Raw genomic sequence first — 19139 nt, 5'->3', positions numbered from 1 at the left:
ATAATAAGTTTCCCCCGGCTGTGGCATTACCCTGCTGGCTGGTTGTGTCCGGTGCTGGTTCTTAAAATACGGGGGACCCCTAGTCATTTTGTCCCCCGTATTTTGGGAACCAGCGCCGGACCTTGAGCCTGGTGCTGGTTTCATGAAATCAAGGGGACCCCTATTTGTCGGGGACCCTGATTTTATGTCACCAGCACCGGCTCAGTGAGCCCGGGGCTGGTTATGCTCGGGCGGGGGACCCCGCGCTCGTGTTTTTTTTTTTTAGTTTGCGCTGTCCTGCAAACGTGCGATTTTCAGACATGAAAATCGCACATTTTCAGGACTAAAGACAGCGCACCACTTCGCCGCAAATCGCCCCTCTTCGCACTTTTCAGCCTCCAATGCGCATCACATTAAATATGCGAATTTTTACTGAAAAAGTGCGATTTGAAAAAGGGCGATTTGCGGCGATGTGGTGCGCGAAAAAAACATGCGCATTTAGCGCATCCCATAGAATGTTACCCACAGCGTCATGACAGCAATCAATAAACATCATTCCTGTCAAATAACAAAGTCAGCGAAATATGTCCCCAGGGGCGGATTGGCCCGCCGGGAAACCGGGCCATTTCCCAGTGGGTTGGCCCAAAACTCCATAAAAACGAGCCGGCCGCACTCCCCCCTGGACTGTCTGGGCACTTTGCCCACATCCAAAATGGCCACGGGAGGGCTGCTGCACATGCGCGATAGCGCACAGCACCTTCCATGGACCTTAATGTGTGGCGGCAGCGGGCTCCCAGCTCCCGTTCCGATGGAGGCAGCAGAAAGGTGCAGGTGAGCCCGCCCCTGCCCCGCATTACAACAAGCACTGCATCCCCACATTACATACGACCCCGCCTACTCCCCCCCCCCCCCCATCACACCCCCCCGCCACCAGCACCTCCCCCCCGGCTGCCGTCAACACCCCCCCCCCCCCCCCCCATCTCCCACAAGTGAGAAAATCCTCCCTATGGGCCAGATGTACTAAGCTTGAAAAGTGATACAATAGAGACTGATAAACCACCAGCCAATCAGCTGTAAACTACCATGTCACAGGCAGGGTTTGAAAAATGACAGGTAGGAGCTAATTGGTTGGTGGTTTATTATCACTCTCCATTTTATCATTTATTAAGGCTTAAGGCCCATACACACTGGGCGACTTTGAGCTGAAAGTCCCTCAAAACAGCAGGGTTTGAGCCGCCCAGTGTGTATGGCCCGGCGATGAGCGGTGAGCGCTCCCGCAACATCGCCGGGAAAGCCGTTCATCTGCTGGTTATACCTGCTGGTTATACCATAGCGCTCCGCTATGCAACGCCCCCCCCCCCCCCCCCCCCCTCTGTTGGCACCGGGCAGGGGGAAAGCCGATCAGTGTGTATGCACTGAGTGGCTTTCCCCGCAGTGATGAACGCTATAATCTATGTCATCATTTATGTATCAGACTAACTGTATATTATGTAGCATTTTGCCATGGATGTTTAATGATCCACAGTACTCCCTGCACCATTGGAGCTGACAGTCTAAATATCCCAACCACATAAACAGTAAATGTTTGTGCTGTGACATGCCGTCCGTATCATAACATCGCTTGTGTGTTATAATTATATATAAATGACAGGGTTCCCTGCACAGGTGATTATTACAGTAATGATGGTCGTCATACAGCCTCATATCACACTAGATGTAGCTGTAGCGTTTTCTGTAAGGAACATCAGGCATCCTATTTATCAGATGGTATAGAAGTAAATGTTAATAAGTTCTACTGGTGGTCTCTGTGAACATTAATGTTCTGCATCGGTTCACTTCCCAGGTCCTCTGTCCCAGCTGCAGGATCCTCTGTCCCAGCTGCAGGATCCTCTGTCCCAGCTGCAGGATCCTCTGTCCCAGGTGCAGGGTCCTCTGTCCCAGCTGCAGGATCCTCTGTCCCAGCTGCAGGATCCTCTGTCCCAGCTGCAGGATCCTCTGTCCCAGCTGCAGGATCATCTGTTTCAGCTGCAGGATCCTCTGTCCCAGCTGCAGGATCATCTGTCTCAGCTTCAGGATCCTCTGTCCCAGCTGCAGGATCCTCTGTCCCAGCTGCAGCATCCTCTGTCCCAGCTGCAGGATCCTCTGTCCCAGCTTCAGGATCCTCTGTCCCAGGTGCAGGATCCTCTGTCCCAACTGCAGGTTCCTCTGTCCCAGCTGCAGGATCCTCTGTCCCAGCTGCAGGTTCCTCTGTCCCAGCTGCAGGATCCTCTGTCCCAACTGCAGGATCCTCTGTCCCGGGTGCAGGATCCTCTGTCCCAGCTGCAGGATCCTCTGTCCCAGCTGCAGGATCCTCTGTCCCAGCTGCAGGATCCTCTGTCCCAACTGCAGGATCCTCTGTCCCGGGTGCAGGATCCTCTGTCCCAGCTGCAGGATCCTCTGTCCCAGCTGCAGGATCATCTGTTTCAGCTGCAGGATCCTCTGTCCTAGCTGCAGGATTCTATATCACAGCTGCAGGATCCTCTGTCCCAGCTGCTGTATCCTCTGTCCCAGCTGCAGGATCCTCTGTCCCAGCTGCTGTATCCTCTGTCCCAGCTTCAGGATCCTCTGTCCCAGCTGCAGGATCCTCTGTCCCAGCTTCAGGATCCTCTGTCCCAGCTGCAGGATCCTCTGTCTCAGCTGCAGGATCCTCTGTCCCAGCTGCAGGATCCTCTGTCTCAGCTGCAGGATCATATGTCCCAGCTTCAGGATCCTCTGTCCCAGCTGCAGGATCCTCTGTCCCAGCTGCAGGATCCTCTGTCCCAGCTTCAGGATCCTCTGTCCCAGCTGCAGGATCCTCTGTCTCAGCTGCAGGATCATATGTCCCAGCTGCAGGATCCTCTGTCCCAGCTTCAGGATCCTCTGTCCCAGCTGCAGGATCCTCTGTCCCAGCTGCAGGATCCTCTGTCCCAGCTGCAGGATCCTCTGTCCCAACTGCAGGATCCTCTGTCCCGGGTGCAGGATCCTCTGTCCCAGCTGCAGGATCCTCTGTCCCAGCTGCAGGATCATCTGTTTCAGCTGCAGGATCCTCTGTCCTAGCTGCAGGATCCTCTGTCCCAGCTGCTGTATCCTCTGTCCCAGCTGCAGGATCCTCTGTCCCAGCTGTAGGATCCTCTGTCCCAGCTGCTGTATCCTCTGTCCCAGCTTCAGGATCCTCTGTCCCAGCTGCAGGATCCTCTGTCCCAGCTGCTGTATCCTCTGTCCCAGCTTCAGGATCCTCTGTCCGAGCTGCAGGATCCTCTGTCCCAGCTGCAGGATTCTATGTCCCAGCTGCAGGATCCTCTGTCCCAGCTGCAGGATCCTCTGTCCCAGCTGCTGTATCCTCTGTCCCAGCTGCAGGATCCTCTGTCCCAGCTGTAGGATCCTCTGTCCCAGCTGCTGTATCCTCTGTCCCAGCTTCAGGATCCTCTGTCCCAGCTGCAGGATCCTCTGTCCCAGCTGCTGTATCCTCTGTCCCAGCTTCAGGATCCTCTGTCCGAGCTGCAGGATCCTCTGTCCCAGCTGCAGGATTCTATGTCCCAGCTGCAGGATCCTCTGACCCAGCTGCAGGATGTCCCAGCTGCAGGATTCTCTCTCCCAGCTGCTGTATCCTCTGTCCCAGCTTCAGGATCCTCTGTCCCAGCTGCAGGATCCTCTGTCCCAGCTGCTGTATCCTCTGTCCCAGCTTCAGGATCCTCTGTCCCAGCTGCAGGATCCTCTGTCCCAGCTGTAGGATCCTCTGTCCCAGCTGCAGGATCCTCTGTCCCAGCTGCTGTATCCTCTGTCCCAGCTTCAGGATCCTCTGTCCCAGCTGCAGGATCCTCTGTCCCAGCTGTAGGATCCTCTGTCCCGGGTGCAGGATCCTCTGTCCCAGCTGCAGGATCCTCTGTCCCAGCTGCAGGATCCTCTGTCCCAGCTGCTGTATCCTCTGTCCCAGCTGCAGGATCCTCTGTCCCAGCTGCTGTATCCTCTGTCCCAGCTTCAGGATCCTCTGTCCCAGCTGCAGGATCCTCTGTCCCAGCTGTAGGATCCTCTGTCCCGGGTGCAGGATCCTCTGTCCCAGCTGCAGGATCCTCTGTCCCAGCTGCAGGATCCTCTGTCCCAGCTGCAGGGTCATCTGTTTCAGCTGCAGGATCCTCTGTCCCAGCTGCAGGATCCTCTGTCCCAGCTGAGGGATCCTCTCTCCCAGCTGTAGGATCCTCTGTCCCAGCTGCAGGATCCTCTGTCCCAGCTGCAGGGTCATCTGTTTCAGCTGCAGGGTCCTCTGTCCCAGCTGCAGGATCCTCTGTCCCAGCTGCAGGATCCTCTGTCCCCAGCTGCAGTTAGCGATTGGCTTTCAGTCCAATTGGCTCACGATCCGACACCATATTTCAAATGTCTATCGGCGCTGGTATCAGCCACTTAGCAGCATAGTAGCCGAGCGCGTACCACCCAGGGTTGTGGTAGTGAGTGCTCTGCTCCCTCTTCTCTCCTCTCCTCCGTGGAGCACTAATATGGGCAATCTGTAAGGGGCAAAGTGTATGGGGCATTACTCTGGGCATTATGTGCGAGGGGCACTACTGGGGGCATTATGTGCGAGGGGCACTACTGGGGGCATTATGTGTGAGGGGCACTACTGGGGGCATTATGCAAGTGGTGTGTAGCAAAATGTGTAAGGGGCATTACAGTGTGGGGAATAATGTGTAATGGGCATTATGGTGAGTGGCATGCGTGAGGGGTATTATGGTGTGCAGCATAATGTGTAATGATCATTATGGTGAGTGGCATAATATGTAATGTGCTGCATTACGGTATGTGGTATAATGTGTAATGGGCATTATGGTGTGTGTAGCATAATATGTAATAGTTATTATGGTGTGCGGTATAATTTGTAAGGGGCATTATGGTGTGTGGCTGGAAACCTTAATCAGGCCCTGGTACAGAGCCCTCATCTCCCCCCCCAAACTTTTTTTATTTCATAACAATCAACACTTTAATTCAAAATTGTCCATACACACTGGAAAGTCATAGGGCCAGATGCTCTAAGCTTCAAAAGTGATCAAATGGAGAGTAATAAACAGCCAGCCAATCAGCTCTGACCTGCCATGTCACAGGATGGGTTTGAAAAATGTCAGGCAGGAGCTGATTGGTTGGTTGTTTATCACTCTCCTTTTAATCACTTGAAGCTTAGTGCATCTGGCCCTCAGTGAGAACGTGCAGGTGGAATCTGGTCACATCCAAGGAAATGAAGCTGCAAACTATATTTATCTCAGGGACTGACATAACTAGGTATAAACACTGCTATCATGTCAGATCAAGAGAGAACTTGTCCGGGAATGCAGACTATGCTGGAAACCGCCATCAGTCTGAGCAAGCCGTATATTAAGGTGCATACGAGTTGGGATCATTTGGTCTACAGCATGATGGTCGACAGTCATTAGGTCAACACCATTAGGTCGACATAAGAAAAGGTCGACATGGTTCTAGGTCGAAAGGTCATTAGTTCGACAGGTCGTCAGTTCGACAGGTCATTAGTTCTACAATGTCTTTGTCGACAGTCAAAAGGTCGACATGGGGTTTTTCACTGTTTTTTTACCTTAATGTCAACACAGTCAACATGGGCACAGTTCCATGTGCACCGCATCCCCTCGCATCGCTCACTGCGCTCACAATGCGTCGGGCAGTGATCAGTCAGACAAATTGTTTCAATCATTCTGACAAATGTATATATTTTTTTCTGTTTTTCTGAATTTGGGTGGACATTTTTGAATAACATTTGCTCCCATACATTTCTAGGTTTTTGTTCCAACCAGATAGATTGGACAGATACATCTGTACATGTGTACGCACCTTAACAGAGAACTGCAGGTAGAGGAAATCCTGCACTGCCACATGACGCCACTGGGCAGGTGATCCTCTAATACCCCTTTTACACCAGAGGTTGGACCCGGGATATTGCCGCTCCAGTCCGGGGCAGAGCATGGTGTAAATGGGCTGAAAAAAAATAACACGGGTACTGTTCCCCGGGAATCTGACCCGGCAAATGTTCAGGGTCGGACACAGGGCTTATCCGGGGCTCAGGGTGGTGTAAATGGTCATTATCCGGGTTATTTGGTGGGTAGAGGGGCGTGAAGAGCTGATTGGTGCTTCTGCGGCTCTGGCAGATGATGTCATCTGCTGGAGACCCGCACAGGGCGCATGTAGCAGCGCAGCAGCAGCGTTACCACGCTCTCTCCTTCGGCACAAATATTGGTGTCGAGATCTAGACCTCTCAGCCAAGAATTGTGCTCTCCTCCTCCAAGTGTGAAGCAAGTAGCACAGGGTGAGAAGCTGCTTCAAACTCTCAATTGCTGAAAAGTACAGCACAAACTGCAACACAGCTACTCCGTCTGCCATCTTTGCTGCAATGCTGGGAGCAGAACCCACTCCCTCCCTTTTCCCTTTCTTGTGACCTCATCTCAAACAGCCCAAAGGTCCATTTTTAATGACACCAGCAAGGAAAGACAGGGCTGATCCGTTTTCAGTGTGAAAGGGCCTTACCCGGGAATAACCCGGATTGAATTGCAGTGTAAATGGGGTCTGAGGCAGGGCATGCCCTGGCAATTTCCTGTGTTCGATTTCCCGGGTCCTACCCGGTATTCTGGTGTAAAAGTGGTATAAGGAACCTGCACCACTCATGGCGGCCCTAAATCTTCAGGGCATGTAATCCGCGTGGGGACAATGCTATTATGTATACTGTAGTGTTTCCAATGTTGTTTGTGCAAGTTGGTCAATAAAGCTGCATTTTTTTAATGTGTGTTGGTCGGAGTCAGGCGGCCTACGGTATCTGTGGTAGAACAATGCTAGCGTACAGATGTATATGTGGGGGTTCCCCATAGGGGGTTATTTACTAAGATGGGAGTTCTAGTGAAGATGGGAAATTGCTATGGGCAACCAATCAGAATCTACTTATTTATTTAGCACCTTCAAGAAGATAATAGATAAAAGCCCTTATTCTGGTTCACTCGCAAAGGCAAATTCCTTTTTAAATGGACAAAACCATGTGCACTGCAGGTGGGGTAGATGTTACTTGTGCAGAGAGAGTACATTTGGGTGGGGTTTTGCTTCAAAGTGAGATCTATATTGCAGTGTAAAAATAAAGCAGCCAGTATTTACCCTGCACAGAAACTAAATACCTTACGCAAATCTAATTCTCTCTGCACATCTTACATCTGCCCCCCTGCAGTGCAGCATGGTTATGTCCATTTGAGTAGGAATATGCCTTTGCGAGTGAACAATAATAAGGGCCTATATCTGATTGGATATCAGATATAGGCCCTTGATTGGTCCCATCATAGTAATAACCCCTATATACCAAGAAGAACAGATGTGTCTAGGCGAGGATCTTCCTCAATCCACAAGAACAGGGATTAGGCACCTTATTCTGGTCCACATGCAATGCTGCGAAATTTGCAGTGTTGCCGGTGGATGCGATGCCCACCCCCCTCCTTTGCTCGCCGAGTTCCCCGCACAGATGCGAATGGATGCTTAGCATAAACAAATAGGTACGGGGCCACAGGGCCGTCTCAACATCAGTGAGGGCCCCTGGGCAAAATAATTCACTGGGCCCACACTGATGTTCCAGCTCCCCCTCCTCGTGTGCGCAGCACCGTGCTCTGTGCTGTTTGTCATAGGAAGCCCCCACCACCTCTAGCCCCGCATCTCGCCCCATGCAATATGCTTATACACTATACGCCCCAGTGTCTCCCAACATATATAAAAGTACAAAACTTGTGTAAAATAGAAATGCAATTGTAATATTTATGATGTATGGGCAGCCATGTGACCAGCTAGGGTCTCTCTGGTGATCATCATGCTGTCATGGCAATGGGCCTATTTTTATGACGGGGCCTGGAGCTTCACCTCCATCCACCCCATTGTTAATCTGTCCCTGCACTGGAGACTTCTCGCGTTTCCTGGTATCCTCTGCACTTCCTCAGGCCGATGCTGTAGATCTCTTTAGGAATCTGGAATTCCCAGCGTGAGTCACAACCAGCTCTGGCAGTAATATAATACAGCCACGTGAATAATTTATATTGTTATTGATCTTGTGAGTAGTAGAAGCGGGTGGTTTATTTATTTCATAGATAACGAGTGTAGACGTTTGTAGCTGCAGGGTCACATTACTGGAATGTCACCGAGCGGTCTATGGCGAGCGTCAGCTCCTGGCCCAGCTGCCTGCTTCTGGCTGAGCAGCCCCGCATTGTTTTCCTTGCTGCACAGGTGGAGATAGTTTCACTTTCAAACGAATAAAGGTTTCACTAAGAGTGGATCTGTGACACATAACCGCTCCCCTGTGAGGTCACTCAGCCTCAGCTCTGTACACAGAGACTTCCTCAGTCACGTCTACAGTATCAGCAGCAGCCTTACACACATGGGCCCTCATTGTAGTTGACTCGGACGGATGCATATTTTCAGATGGCCACTGAGTGTTCTTAGCCCCGCCTACCGTATGGATCGCTCACACCGTCCGAATGCGGTAAGACCCAGAGCGAACGGACCGTGAGTGGATGTTTCATGTGAACACCTCCCCCATCTGTGGGAACCTCCCCCATTCTCCGATGGTCGCCAACCATCGAATGATGGACCGAGCGGTCAGGCAGCACCGAGTGCTCCAGACCACTTGGACATGTTTCCGTATGACAGCAGGGATATGGGCGGGCAGCTGACATCCGGCTATGTCAGCTGGCCGCCCCCCACATGTGCGTCATGGCCACATTACCATACATACGCCAAGCGTTTTAAAGGGAACGCCCAATAAAACGCGGGGAGTACGCATATGGTAATGAGCCCAAACAGCCCTTCACGCCCCTCTCCATCCCCTGCTCGGATGGTTCCGGCCAATCAATTTCTGCACAGAATTCACGCCGTGTTCGGATGTGCGCGGCGTTCGCACATGCGCAGAAACACCTCTTCAAATGCGCAAACACCAAACATCGGCCGTCTGACCGAAGGGCCTTGGTGAGATTTACTTCCTATTCAAGAATCGGGATGGAATCGCACGGTGCCGTATAGTACAGATCTGCGTACCTGCCTACCTTAATTGTCTCCTCTCTTATTATTTTTATTTTTATTTATTTGTATTTTATTTTTATTATTATATATGTATTTTTTTATGTATATATATATGTGTATGTGTATGTGTATATGTGTGTATGTATATATACATATATATATATATATATATATATATATATTTTTTTTTTTATTTATTTATTTATTTATTTTTATTATACTACTATATATATTGTGTATACATCTATATCAGTATACTTTTTGATAGTTTGGAGATTTTTGTCTCTCTCTCATATATACTCTATCGCTCTCAAAAAAATATATTCTTTTCTCCTCTTTTTTCCCCTCCCCCTACCTCCCCCTGCCCATTTTCTCATTCCCTCTCCCTCCCTCTCTGTTCTAGGAACAAAATTATGATGTAATTATATGTGTACATAAATGTTTTTTTTTTTTTGCATATAAAAAAACATGGCGATTAAGCAAATTTTTGTATTATTCCGTATGTTTATAATATGTTTATTATTTGTTTCTATTTTTCTTTTCTAAAATAACTTTTTAAAACTGTTATTCTGCATTAAATAACGAAGCCACGTATATGGATAAAAATGGAGACCGGGCGCGATAACGAGGCTTGGTTGCCATACAAAAATAGTAAAGTTTGTTGTAACAACTACAACGAGGCTTGGCTTTCTCCAATAACTAAACTGTGTGTCAAAACGAGGCTTGGTTAATAACATACGGAGTTGCCGCGCTAGGAATCTGATTACAGCAAAATCCACGCCCATCTGGGTGGCGCAAGCACGTACAAATAGACGGAGCTACACTGTGACAAATCATCTGATGAAGCCGCTGATTAGGAACAGGCGGGGAAACGCGTCATCGAGCGTCACTTTCTACTTCCGCAAACAAGTGATACCACGTGAGCCGGGGAGAACTGCCGGAGCTGGGAGTCCCAGAGAGGAGCTGCAATATAGGGAAGACCAGCAGCTGGGGACCCGCTTCAGGCCAGCGAACTCTCACCCTACAGTGGGCATTGAAGTGCTGCACTCGCTTGGAAGCCTAAGTATTAATTACTTTTATTTCAAAAAAACGCTGCTTTGCTTGATTGTTAGAGCACCTGCAGTCCGGAGCAATTCTAAGGGCTAATAAGCCTGTATGTGTGACTGACTAACACGCTTGCCAAATACATCTAACATCAAAGATTATCAATGTGTTTCATAAGATTTTTGGGACTGTTCAACTGCTAAGTGGACATAATAGGAAAGAAATAAAGCCACCAAGCCTTGAATCCACTATATGCTTTAGCCTAATCAGGCAATCCTAGACTAATTATAATGGAGTATTGATCTTATATTACACGCTGCAGCCTAGAGAAAGAGGCCTTCTTTCTTTTCTTCTACTCTATTAGATTGGGGGGTCTCCCAACTGCCACCCCCCCCCCCCCCCCCCGCAGCGGGACAATGCCTGCGGGTGGGACAGCGGGACAGGACCTGAAAATCGGGACTGTCCCGCTGTAATCGTGACAGTTGAGAGGTATGTATACATATTAAGATCTTTTAGTCTTTCCTGGTATGTTATGTGATGTAGGCCATGCACCATTTTAGTTGCCCTTCTTTGTACAGTCTCTAATGTATTTATATCCTTCTGGAGATATGGCCTCCAGAACTGAACACAGTACTCTAGAGGAGGTTGTACCAATGACCTTTACAGTGGCATTATTACATCTTTCTTTCTACTGCTGATACCTCTCCCTATGCAACCAAGCATCTGACTTGCCTTCTTCATTGCTTTGTTACATTGCCTACCTGCTTTTAAGTCCCCTGAAATAGTGACACCTAGATCCCTCTCTTCCTCAGTAGTTTCCATTATAGTGCCATTTATACTATATTTAGTTTTTGGATTTCTGAGACCCAAGTGCATGATTTTGCATTTTTTGGCATTAAACTGTAGTTGCCATGCTCTTGACTATTCCTCTAATCTACCTAGATCATCAATCATTTGTTTTACCCCTCCTGGTGTGTCTACCCTGTTGCATACCTTTGTGTCATCTGCAAAAAGGCTCATTTTACCCTCAATTCCATTTGCAATATCACCAATAAAGATATTAAAAAGCACCGGTCCAAGTACAGATCCCTGGGGTACTCCACTTGTAACCTTTCCCTCCTTTGACTGTACTCCGTTCACTACAACTCTCTGTTTTCTGTCCTGCAACCAAGATCTTATCCATTCAACTATCTTAGAATCCAATCCCAAACTTTCAAGTTTATTTAACAGTCTGCGATGTGGGACAGTGTCAAAAGCTTTACTAAAGTCTAGATAAGCTACATCTACAGCCCCACCTTGATCTATTACTTTAGTCACCCAGTCAAAAAAGTCAATAAGATTTGTTTGACATGATCTTCCCCCAGTAAACCCATGCTGTTTTGGATCCTGTAAATTGCTGGTTTTGAGATATTCTACAACTCTTTGTTTTAAGAGTGTTTCCATCAATTTCCCTACTACTGATGTAAGGCTCACTGGTCGATAGTTGCTTACCTCTTCCTTGCTTCCACTTTTGTGCAGTGGGACTACATTCGCTGTTTTCCAGTCCTCTGAGATTACTCCAGTAGCTAGTGACTGGTTGAATAATTCTGTTATTGGTTTTACCAGCTCCCCTTTAAGCTCTTTTAGTATCCTTGGATGTATCCCATCTGGCCCCATTGATTTATCCACTTTCAGTTTTGAGAGTTCTGTGTGAGGACTTTCTCCTCTGTAAGGTTATTCTGGTTGGTGCGCAACTTTCCGAATTCTTTCGGAGCGTACTGCACGCCATGCTGTGCGGACATTGTAAGAACAAACGCCCACAGGTCCTCCGCATTCGGATGGACTCGTTCTCTAAGAAGAGGGTGTGTTTTCGGACAACATCCAAACCGTGCGTGTGCGGTGGCCACACAAAGATTCTGCATGGTCTTACAGCATCAGAACAGAGGGGAAGCAGGCCGTACGCACCAATGCGGTGTATTTCCGCAAAACTCACGACTATTATCTGAACTCATAAATCTGTCACATGACACACTTATGCAATTAGGATACCTCATAAAAAAGGGATTGTTTGTAATTGTAATTAATAAAATCCTATTTGATACTTAAACACATTACTACCACTTTACATTAACCCTTACATCATGTGAAGTGCTATTCAATCATTGTTACCCCTTTAAGTAATGGTCCCTTTAGGCAGCAATGCTTCCAATTGAAGCAATGAAAAGAGTGTAATTAATGAGTAATGAGTAGAGGAGTGGATTGTATTGTGTTCAGCTGACAGTGCTTCACGTGCGGGCGTACTAATTGGGCGAACCGAATGCCGGCCCTAGCACATGAACAAGTGCTCTCCGCAAAGTGAAACTTGCTTATGAAGACCGCATATTTCATGCGTGTTGGTTCGTTTGCAGTCGGTGTGCTGTCCGAATGCACGCCTACCAGAGTTCATGCACTCCCTCGTGTACACCCATATTTACGCCCAGTTTTTCCCACTTTGAAACCACGCCCTTGTGTAAGTCCGAATGACGCCCAAAAACGCCCATATTTCCCGAGTCAATTCGGTGGACATTTCTGTACGGTATTAGTGAGAAAGAGTACGGAGACCATGCGTGGTGCATAGCGTTGCCTACGCATGCGCAGACGGCTAAAAACCGCCCTCCGAAAGAATTCGGAAATTACCGCACCAAGCAGAATAAGGCCCTAAATGTACTTGTCTCTCCCTCAGTTTTCTGACTATACTTGCAACGTAACTTAACCCTTCCTGTCTCTTTCAGCAGTGAATACTGAGCAGAAATAATTATTAATATTATCTGCTATTACATTGTCCCCCTCAAGAAAACTTCCACTCAATGGGGGAGATTCTCTAAGCGAAAAATGCGGTAAAAACCCCGTTATCGGGGTTTTTACCGCATTTTGGGATGCTGTAAGCATCCCCCGCCGGGTTACCGCGGCGGGGGGCATCGCCAGAAAAATCTGGCAATGCCCCATAGAAGCCAATGGGCTTCTATCGCAACCCTCCGCCGCCCCGCGTCGCCCCCTCCCCCCTCACCTGTGTCCGGGCAGCACAGCGCAGTGCTGCCCGGACCTGTGACCTCCTCCCTGCACTGATCCTCTTCCGGGTGCAGGGAGGAGGAGAGCCCGGCTCAGCAGCAGCAGCGCCGGGTGTGGGAGGGAGGGGGGAGCCGCCGGGACCTGCTGGGACCCGGCGACTCTCACCGCAAAGGACAGCTCTTAACGCAAGAGCTGTCCTTTGCTATAATTATCGCATATGTTACAGCATATGCGATAATTAAATATGCGATGGGCGGCGAAGGGGGGCGGAGATTCTTAGAGAATTCAGTCTAATTATTCCACTTTTTGTTTTTCTCCTTTCACTTATATACCTAAAGAATGACACAGAATGGAATGGGACACGGTCATTAGGTGACCCTATTTAGGTCGACATGCTTTGGGTCGACGTCTAAAAGTCAACAGGCCCTAGGTCAACGCCTGACATAGGTCGACTTGGATAAGGTTGACAGGGTTGGAAGGTCGACACGAGCATTAATTCGACAATGGCAAGGTCGACAGTGAAAAGGTCAACATGAGTTTTTAATTACTTTTTTTCGAGCCGACATGTGCCGACAGGCTGTATTCCATGCCCTACCTTCCACGCGTGGTGGGTGAATAGAATAGTGTTCCCGATGTGAGGAGGCGCGACACGTAAAACGTAAAAAACTCATGTCAACCTTTTGACTGTCAACCTTGTCATTGTCGACCTAATGGTTGTGTCAACCATCCAACCCTGTCGACCTTAGCCATGTCGACCTATTTCAGGTGTCAACCTAGGACCTGTTGACCTTCAGTGGTCGACCAAATGACCCATACCCTCCAGAAAGCAAAAGCCTGGTAATCTGTATGATATAGTCTGCATAATGCAGCGGAGGGGGTTCTTGTGCACCTTTGTATCTGGTCAGCGGATCAACGATGCCTAGATTGGCGACCACTAATGGTCGAGTGCATCTAGTCAGACACCCCAACATAGTCAACAGCAGGGGGCAGGGCGGAGAGTGGGCAGGGATCACAGGAGAGAGAGAGAAGAGGTCCAAGGAGAGAGAGAGGGTGGTAGGGTGGCAGAGGAGAGAGGCGGGTCTAAGGAGAGGGAAAGAAGACAGGATGGCACAGAGGAGAGATCACAGGAGAGAGAGAAGGGGTCCAAGGAGAGAGGGAGAGGGGACAGGATGGCAGAGCAGAGAGGAGGGATCACAGGAGAGAGAGAAGGGGTCCAAGGAGAGAGGGAGAGGGGACAGGGTGGCAGAGCAGAGAGGAGGGATCACAGGAGAGAGAGAGAAGGGGTCCAAGGAGAGAGGAGACAGGGTGGCAGAGAGGAGAGGAGGGATCACAGGAGAGAGGAGAGAGAGAGAGAGAGAGAGAGAGAGAGAGAGAGAGAGAGAGAGAGAGAGAGAGAGATAGAGAAGGGGTCCAAGGAGAGAGGGAGAGGGGACAGGGTGGCAGAGCAGAGAGGAGGGATCACAGGAGAGAGAGAGAAGGGGTCCAAGGAGAGAGGAGACAGGGTGGCAGAGAGGAGAGGAGGGATCACAGGAGAGAGGGAGAGAGAGAGAGAGAGAGAGAGAGAGAGAGAGAGAGAGAGAGATAGAGAAGGGGTCCAAGGAGAGAGGGAGAGGGGACAGGGTGGCAGAGCAGAGAAGAGGGATAAATGGATTGGGTTCCTGGTCTATATTGTTAGTGATATGTATGTCCGAGGTCCTTTTATACATACGCCAGTGTCATGTTCTCAGCATGTAGGATTCCCAGCACAGGACTGCAGAGTATTTCAGCATCCCCGACACAGAGGCTGCTACAACCTGCTTATGTAAATATGGAGTTTACCTGCATTTCCTGCCTCTAGGTAACTCCGTCATATGATGAGACGTATGTGTCATTGGACAATAACAGGCACAGCCGGGTGATTGTGGATGTAAATAAGAGTTGACCAACGATGGCTATTGATTGGCTATTGAGTGCGCATTGATCAAATAAAAAAAATGTAAAACCTTATTAAAAGCACTGATAGCTCCCAACTCTCATTTTTAAAGTCACAATCCCCTGATATTTGAAACTTGCGCTCCGCCATCTCCCAGGGGGCAGATATGAAAGGTAGACAAGTATGTTTTATCCCTTAAAAGAAATATGACTAATATACCATCTCCTGTGTCGGAGAAGGGAGGGATCACTAGATCACAACTGGCTTCTGATTGGATGAGCACATGGTCATCCACTGACAGTGGAAATCACAGTAAGGATTTATTGCTACTACTCTCCCCAGCCATGCACAGGACACATACACATAACTCCCAACTTACCCCCTGCTCACGCCGCAGATGCACATCGAAATTGGCAGCATGGCCTAGTGATCAGGGGAAATGGCCTACAAATCGCTAGACTTCCATTTTCGCTGCTGTGGGGACATGGGCCCAGAGTGGGACTTGGGACCGTATGAATACATACGTGTGATGCACACACGTCATCCATGTGATGCCAGGACCAGTTTACAATTTGTAGCCCTTACCATGTATGAAGTTACTATTTCCCTATAGACTGTGAATGAATGTGAGCAGGGCCCTCCTACCTCTCTGTAGGTGCTACATAAGCAACTGTTAATCAATAAACAGGTGCATTCAGCGATACATATAGCTATACACATTCAGCTAGATATAAATGTGTTCATCCTCTGTGCTCATTTATCAGTGCTACAAGTGCAAAGTGACACTAAAACCACAGCAACCGTAATGAATGCGTCACTTGGTAATATTATATGTATGTCGAACTTAAGTGAAATACACTTCAGTGACTGTACATCTTCTGTTTCCAGGCAATAAGGCAGCAAAATCCTTATTTCTAGGTGTTCACATATATACACACACATATATACAAAATATATACAGTTCTATACATACAACTACTAACACCTCCAAGTAAGACACAAGCAACATTGATGATCTTGCACATTACAGGGCAAAAGAGACACTTCCAGATCTCCATAGGGATTTAGAGGGAGATTTATCAAATTTTGGAGTGAGATAACGTGAAGAGATAGGGAAACAACCAACCAATCAGCATCTCTGTATTTTTCAAATCACCTAACACATTTAGCGGGAAGCCACAGGTGCTGCTAATCAGCCCAACCGTCATTACATCAGTTTCCTTGCTGCTGCTGCTGCTGCTGCTCGAAGACCTGGATTGGATCTTTCACATGACTTTCATGTGTAAAGATGCTGTAACTGCCCAACAACCCATCAGCTACTTTCATTTTTCAAAGCCAGTCTGTAACATGACAGTTAGGAACTGATTGGCTGGTACTTTATCTCTCTCCTTAGTACATCTGTCCCTTCATTTCCTTGCAACCCGCACATTATCGGCACAATCACCTCCTGTTGTGTATGCTGTCAACTAAAATATATCATTTAAAAATGTAACACGATGACATAAAAGTTATGTTGTATCAAGTTCTGTAGAAAAAAACTAATGTTTTTACTTATAAATCATCACTTGTGTGACAATACGGGAAACATGCATTATAAGGCAGAACATAGTCATTGTTGTATATTGTTACATATATAAGAATCTCCACAGATTCCGACCTCTGGTACTGTGCATATTACATGGGGGAGTGCACAATATATATATATATATTACATATAGTTTAGAAGTTTTCTAAAGTATAACATAACGGGCACAAAACTTTTGAAACAAAAATATTACACTATGGATGAGACATCAAGCCTTGTAGAGTGACAATGTGGAAAGAGATAAAGCCCCAACCAATCAGCTCATAACTGTCATGTTTGAAAAATGGCAGTTATGAGCTGTACTTTATCAGTGGTGTTATCTATACAGCAACATACAAATGACTTACTACAAGTAGGTTGTGTAACATCCCTCAGTCCCGCATATTAGCGGACAACTCTGCAATAAACACGTTTGGGCCGCAAAAAAGGCAAAAATAAATACAAAAAAATTCCTTGATTAAGTGGAGGATTTTATAAGCCGTACTCACCAGCGGTCAGTCAGGAAGGATTGCCATATCCTCTGCCAGTCACAATGTGATGCTGCTTCTGTCATCCCTGGTCTACACACCAACGGTACCAAGCAATACCACCCTCTGCCTGGCACAAAGGACAAACAGCCACAGAGCTGTGAGGATTGTCCCCTCGGACAGGGTCCCCGTTTGAGTCACAAACAGAGCTTTGTGCGGCCTGCACTCGGTCCCTTTAACCTCTGACTCTCTCAGGGCTTGGGGTCTGGCCACCAGGAGATGGCCTGCATCCGATCAATGAGGATACAGAGAAAGAGCCCCGTATATAAGCATGCCGCAAATGAAAACAACATTATGTCACTCGGGCGTCCACGAATAACTTCCAAGATGTTAAGAAGCCTAAAAAAAAATCAATTGCTTATTTAAAAACTCTTTTAAGTTATTCAGGAAGAACAGGAGCTGGGTTTGGGAGGATCGTCGCGTAAAATCGTCAATAGATGAACCAGAAAAAACATCTTTAGCCTAAGACTATCAACTTTTACCCAAATGCTGGTAGTTAGTCCCTCGTTCATGTTCCGTATAACTGTAACAAAAAGGAGGAATTGGGACGGACAATATTGTTTTCTTCTAAATAGATTGGGTGAAATGTAATAGGATGAGAGTTTCAGAAAGTGAGAGATTTAGCGAGAAATCTCCAGGTTTTTTAAAGCGGCAATCATTTACACAGCAAAACCAGCTTGATTTTGCAGTGTAAATGATTGCCGCCTTAAATCTCTCACTTTCTGAATCTCTCATCCTATTACATTTCACCCATTGGGTTTAATCAGAAGTATCTAGGGCATACCTCCCAACAGTCCTGTTTTTTCCGGGACCGTTCCGGCTTTTTGGGACAGTCCCGCCACCCGCCCAGGGCCGGCAGTGTCCCGCGGCGGGGGTGCCAGTTGGGAGTCCCCCCGGCCTGAAGGAATAGACATGCGCACTGTGTCTATTCCGTGCCACTGCGGGTGTAAAAGGAGGCGTGGCTGGACGGGGGCATCATTTGCATGTATCACAACCCTAATTTACATAGGCCACACCCCTTTTGGTGCACCGCACAGCTACGCTGCGGGAGGGTCTCGCTTCTCGTCTAGGGGTGAAATTTACTAAGATGGGAGTTCTATTTCACATGGGATGTGAGTCTGAAGGGCTCTGGCAGCCTTATATCACATATTGGGGTTGGATCCACCATAGTCCCAAATGCTTTGAACCTTGCCTGGACAGTTTACCAAGGCGCACTCCTTGTATGTCGCCTGCAGGACTTTGGGCCTAGGCCACTGGATGGAGCCGCAGCAAGCCAAACTGGCCATCATCTTATATGTAGACCACTTTTGGAGCTATACAAGGTACCCGGACTCCCTGAAGTTAATAAAGTATATGCACCAAGAACTTTATGCAAAGAAGTGACCATTCTCCAAACTGACCTATTCCTAATTCTGAGCTCCAAGTTTCCCTTGAGGACCTAGCAGATGACCACCGCACCTCCTCAGCTAAGTGCTCAGGCTTTGGGGCTGAACCCCATGAAAGGACACATGGACATAGGGACACTGCAGTAGGATTCGACATGAAAAGCCGGCGTTCAAAATCCCGACGCCGGAATCCCGAACGCCGAAATCCCAACAAGGGGGGGACGTGGATCGCCACCCCTTGCGGGCTTGCTGCGCTCGCCACGCAGCGGGCCCGGTGCCTCGCTACGCTCGGCAAGCTAATTTATTCTCCCTCCAGGGGTGTCGTGGACACCCACGGAGGGAGAAAGTGTCGGGATTCCGGTGTCGGGATTTTGAACGCTGGGATCCCGACCGCCGGGATTTAACCTGCATCCCCTGCAGTAACATCTATGTAAGTGGTCTCCCTGAGGTCTGATCTGATGTAGTGATTTTGGTAAGATGTGGTAAGATTTTGACCTAAACAGTGAAATTAAATTGCCTAAAAATTTGAGACCCGGTATTTGGAAACGGTATTTAAAACGATATATGACCGTTTTATACCCCTTTCACACCGCACATGAATACCAGGTCTCAAGCAGGTTTGCAGTGTGAAA

General features: G+C 48.2%; 1 protein-coding gene across 3 annotated transcripts in view; it reads right to left on the bottom strand.

The window, feature by feature from the left end:
• MAG (myelin associated glycoprotein) overlaps positions 1 to 17299 on the bottom strand; it is a 93477-nt gene extending 76178 nt beyond the window's left edge. For 2 of the 3 annotated variants that reach the window (XM_083162090.1, XM_083162092.1), the window contains exon 1: positions 17084 to 17298. The gene's annotated coding sequence lies outside the window, so the exon portion shown is untranslated. Of the gene's footprint in view, positions 1 to 17083 lie in introns of all 3 variants that reach the window. The other variant, XM_083162093.1, reaches the window with a different exon arrangement.
• Between the last annotated feature and the right edge of the window lie 1840 nt (positions 17300 to 19139).

This window comes from Crinia signifera, chromosome 19 (genome assembly GCF_055691185.1).
Source record: "Crinia signifera chromosome 19, ASM5569118v1, whole genome shotgun sequence".
Lineage (NCBI taxonomy): Eukaryota > Metazoa > Chordata > Amphibia > Anura > Myobatrachidae > Crinia > Crinia signifera.
Note: the sequence above shows the minus strand (reverse complement) of the source record. Positions and strands in the feature narration are given on the sequence as shown.